This window comes from Citrus sinensis, chromosome 3 (genome assembly GCF_022201045.2).
Source record: "Citrus sinensis cultivar Valencia sweet orange chromosome 3, DVS_A1.0, whole genome shotgun sequence".
Taxonomy (NCBI): domain Eukaryota; kingdom Viridiplantae; phylum Streptophyta; class Magnoliopsida; order Sapindales; family Rutaceae; genus Citrus; species Citrus sinensis.
This window is the reverse complement of record NC_068558.1, coordinates 19,123,107-19,128,206: the sequence shown is the minus strand read 5'-3', so window position 1 is coordinate 19,128,206 and position 5,100 is coordinate 19,123,107. Positions and strand designations below refer to the sequence as shown.

Here is a 5,100-nt window from a genome sequence, read left to right as displayed (position 1 = left end):
TTAAAATAAATAAAGCCCAAGCCCGGCCCGAGCCCGGCCCAGGCCCGCAATGCGCCCGACACGGCCTAGCCCGTACCCCTAGCTGACAGAGGGCCTGGACATGGGCGTGAAAAAGCCCGGCCCAGGCCCTATGTTTGCCATCCCTAATCGTGTATGAATGCTTGGTTTTATGCTACCCTCAAGCTTAATGTTAATTTCCCCTCATCAAGTGTGAAATCGAATGGGCTTTTAATCATCTATTCTTTTTAATTGATCAACTCTTATGGCCAACCTCTGTGTGTTCTCAACTAACTAACTCTCTTGACTAACTTGTGTCTGTTCTTTTCTAACCAACTCTTGTGGTAAACTTATGTATGTTCTAAGCTGGCCAACTATTTTAAAGTTTGGTAATTATACTTCACTATCATTCAATAACGATTTTATTCTGTTGGGCCTTCTCTAACAACCTTCCCTTTATTGGATCTTTGCACTCTCAAGTCTCTACTAAAATGCATTATTCGTTTTGTGTTTTGCTTTTAGTCCTTGATATGAGTATGTCAGCTTCGCTCAGCCCAAGTTAGGTACCGTTTTTATATTGATTTCTGACTTAGAGTAGATCACCTTGGTCAAGATAGGCTAGGTACTCCACCTATGTTTTTCAGGTGTCATCATAATGTAAATCTCTAACAGTATATTTAACTAAAGCAAACATCTTAAAATATCATAAATGATAAATATTTAGTGGCAATAGATCATTATTTTAGGACAAACTACTCATTCCTATGGCAATAAAAGATAAACCATCCATATGAATCATCCATGCTAGATAGATTAAAAAGATCACACTTATATGATATACAACAGGAAAAAAAAAAGGTCATATAATCACATCATAGTGCAAATTTTGGATAGGTTAGTTATGCTTATGACTTCTCAAGAGATAGTGGTAAAGGATAAATCATCTACATAAAACATTAAGTAGTGATAAATCTGATCTAGATGAGCTGTTGCGCATCCATGTGAGGATCTTGGGTAAGTGAGCTATCTACTTGTAATTCTAAGCAGAGATAGGCAGTAATCATTAATAGAATCCTCTTTGGTAAATGACACGACTTAAAAGTGTTTGATTTACTCTCAAATATAAGAGTGCCTACTTATAATATATCTCAGTCAGTCCGAGGTCGATCCACAGAGAAAAGATTTAATTTGTTTATTTTATTTTATCTAAAATTTGAAAATAAAACTTAAATATAAATAACTTAATTTAAATAAAACTATGAAATTGAATTAGTCAGGGTTGTGGATTCACTCTTAGTAGTAAATAAAATTTAATAAATTCTTTTCGCCATTTTTTTAGATTTATTGTCCAAAAGATTAATTATATAAATTATTATTATTTTCCCTTTAATTTTATGATGGATTAAGTATTCATTGTGCCAAAATTAAATTTGTCTACAATAAGTCAAAATACCATTTTACTATACCTTATATTAAGATAAAAAGAATTTATTGTGCCAAACTCCCTTGTTTGTCTACAATAAATCAAAATTTCATAATATAAAATATGTATAAAATTAAATAGAAAATAATTTAATTTATAAAATTAAAAATAGAATTTGATTAAATCATATTTATTTCCTAAGAGTTTCACCTTCCCCTAACTATTAATATTTAGCTAAACATTTTTTTATGAAGGAAATTACTAAAATTGAAAAGCACATAATTAAAAATGGAATTTGAAAATTGAAATAAAACTAATTTTATTGATTGAAAATAAATTACAAAGATAGATGAGAAGAAGAATTGGGGGCCCGGGGGGGGGGGGGAAGGAGAAGAAGAGAAAAGAATGTGTGGAGAGGTGTGTTCACCCCCCCTTCTATTTATACTAATACATGGTAAATTCACACCACACAAATAAAAAAATCTAATTAGATCTTAACCTTACATTTGTCCCACTAATAATCCCACTAATAAAACATAAGCCTAATTTATCCACTCACTACAAGAAATTTGATTTTTTAAGACGATATTTTTTTCAACGCTTTGAAATTTGGTCACAAAATGATATTTATCTGTGACAAATTTATGAAATCGTATCTAATAATTTTGTCCTGACTTGTTTTATATTTTGTGACCAATAATTTTATTTTGGAACACAATATTTGGTATCCGATTCAACTTTTTTGTGACAAATATTTTTTTAGTCACTGAAAAACATATTATTTTGGCATAAAAATTTCCCTCCAAATTCGAAACATTTTGGGACAATATTTCATCATTTATGACAAAACAAAATGGTTGCAAAATATTAGTGTAGGCGATGACACTATTTCATAACTAAAAGTTAAGTACAAATTTAACTAAACTATCCGTGACATATATATTAGTCTCTAAAGCTATGTTTACTTCTTATAATTTTAAGACGCCATTTTTTGGTCTTGGATGAGTAATTACAGTGACCAAAGTAAAAGTAGTAGCTAAAGGTTTTGTCTTGAATAACATTGTATTTTTGTGACCAAGTTATTTCTTTTCTCGGACGCACTATTTGGTATCTGATTCAGCGTTCTTGTGACGAATATTATTGTAGTCGGAAAAAATAAATTTATTTTTTTACACAAAAATCTCATTAAAAAATTGAACATTTTAAGACAATATTTTATCCTTCATGACAAAATAAATGGTCACGAAATATAATTATGGGTGACAAAAATATTTTGTAACTAAAAAACAGGTGTAAATTTAGGCAAACAATCAATGACACATAATATTAGTCTCTAAAGCTATTATGATTTCTTATAATTTTAAGACTTTGTTTTTTTAGTCGTAAATGTAGTCATTATAGTCACAAAACTAAAAATAGTAACTAAAACTTTTGTCTTAAATAACGTTGTATTTTTTATGACTGAGTAATTAATTTATTTCCTGATGTAGTTTACACATAATTACTTATAATAAAATGTAATTAAAAGGTTAGACAAAATTAATTTTTAAGTATGTATAAACAATTAATTGGTCTCACCAAATAATAATAATTGGTATTAAACAAAGGTAAGAAATAGTAACTTGTCTTCCTTAATCCTTAGTACTGTCATAGCAAGACAAAACACGCACATACTACTGTTACTTAGGATGATTTTCAGTTTTCCCCCTGAGATTTGTCTTATCTCCACTTTGATGAAAATATCACAATATCTCCACTTTCCTCCCCTATTATTTCATGTATTGTTAATGGATGAGGGTAAATTGGCAATTACCCATTTATATTCCAAAAACTTTAAATTAAAAAAAAAACTGGAGCTACAAGTTATTATCAAAAGCATTTATTGCTACATAATAAATCCAGTAGATTTAACGGTGTTTCTTTTCCTTTATCGAAGCTACCCATCACAAAAAACAAGTGTTCTTCATCTAACCAAAACATGCACATACTCCATCTCTAAATGCTTTGAAGATAAAGAAATCAACCGCAATCCTGCAACTTTGGCTCGTAGAATCCGATAATAAAAGAACATGTGATGAATCAAGGGTGATAATGGCGTCGAGTGAGTGTTGCTTGCTGTCGGCATTAGAGGCGACTGTCACTCAATTGCGTACAAGGTTAGTATTTGAAAAAACTCTTTGCATATTAGAAATCGGTGATTGGGCATTATTTTGTTATTTAAAAATGAAAATGGGTTTATTAGTTTGTCAAAGGATCTGCTCTGTTGCTGGTGTTGTTTGTGGATTAAAATGAAAATAGGTTTGTTGAATGTATTGGAGAAGTTGCTCCGCGGCTGGTGTTGTTTTTATTAATTAGAATGCGAATGGGTTTGTTGATATATTGAATTAGAATTTGAATGGGTTTTTTTTTTAGAATGTGAATGGGTTTTTATTATTATTATTATTATTATGCCAATGTCCTTCCTGTACATTAATTAGCTTAATAGTTTATTGACTCATATTCGATGCTTATTCTCCATTTGTCTAGCAGTTTATCTTTATGAGCGTGTGAAGTGAACTTTTGTTTTATGTTTTATGACTTGGGATTAGAAGTGTATAACATTCAATATCTTTATATCAAAGAACTGATATATGTTAATGTAGTGCAACCTGGTTTTTATTAGCTTCTCGATTTCTGAGGATGCTTGATAACCATCTTTGACTATGATTGCCAACATATGAGCTGATATATGTTGAAGTAATTTCAGCTTCATAGTAGAGTGTAGAATTGGGTACAAATTTGGCCACTCATGGGGTTTTTTTGCTATGAGATGGTTCAATAAATTTTGATTTTGTTGTTTATTAGATGTAGTGAGATGGGTCCTCTGGTCTCTTATAATTTCATCTCTCTCAAATGCATTAGTTGTTCAATATTTGTTTAATCGCAAGATATGGAATTATGAGGAAGCTACCCTTCTCAATAGTTTTGTTAATCACGACTTTCCTAATAAAGGAATATCCAAACTCTGCCTTGTGAATGAACTTGATGCTAGCCTCCTGCTTGTTGCTTCATGTAATATTATTTTTCACTCTTTTCATTTGTTGTCAATTGGAATGTTAAATGCCCTATTATTTTGTCTTATTTTCTTATTTGATGTAGGCAATGGAAATATTCGAACTTGAAACTATTACAATCGGAAGGACAAACTGAAGCTTGTCACTGCATTTTCTTCAATCTAAATACAAAATCACACCATTAAATACAATAATGTAAATGATAAAAGAACAATAAAGTAAAAGGATATTTACTGGTAGTTGTGATTGTGGCTCACATCTTCTTCTGATTTTACGTCCAGTAACGGTTTGAACACCCTCTATGGGTCGAGAATAGGTTTCCCATCCAGTTTTCTTATAAACTGGCAAACAAGGTATTTTTGAGTCAGATTTCCAAGACTAAGTTGTGCACTTTCTTTTTGGAATAGTCTCCATAACTTGTGTATCTCATATTGCACATGTCCGCTTCGATACATCTCAAGAGATCGTAAGATATCATCCGACAATTTTTTACTCATGCCATCTTTAATAAATTTAATTTTATCTTCTCGATTATTAGAAATCATTCCTAAAGATTTACAAACTTCTAGTTTGCAACTAAGTCGTACACAATTATGACATTCTAAGCCAAGTCTTCTACCTCTCCGT

The 5,100-nt window shown here is 31.0% G+C and overlaps 1 long non-coding RNA gene across 1 annotated transcript; it reads left to right on the top strand.

Annotated features, from left to right (window-relative positions):
• The first annotated feature begins 3,310 nt into the window (after window positions 1–3,310).
• LOC127900930 (uncharacterized) lies at window positions 3,311–4,712 on the top strand. Its single transcript, XR_008052835.1, has 2 exons — window positions 3,311–3,576; window positions 4,559–4,712. It is a non-coding gene; the product is annotated as an uncharacterized LOC127900930 (long non-coding RNA).
• Window positions 4,713–5,100: the final 388 nt, after the last annotated feature.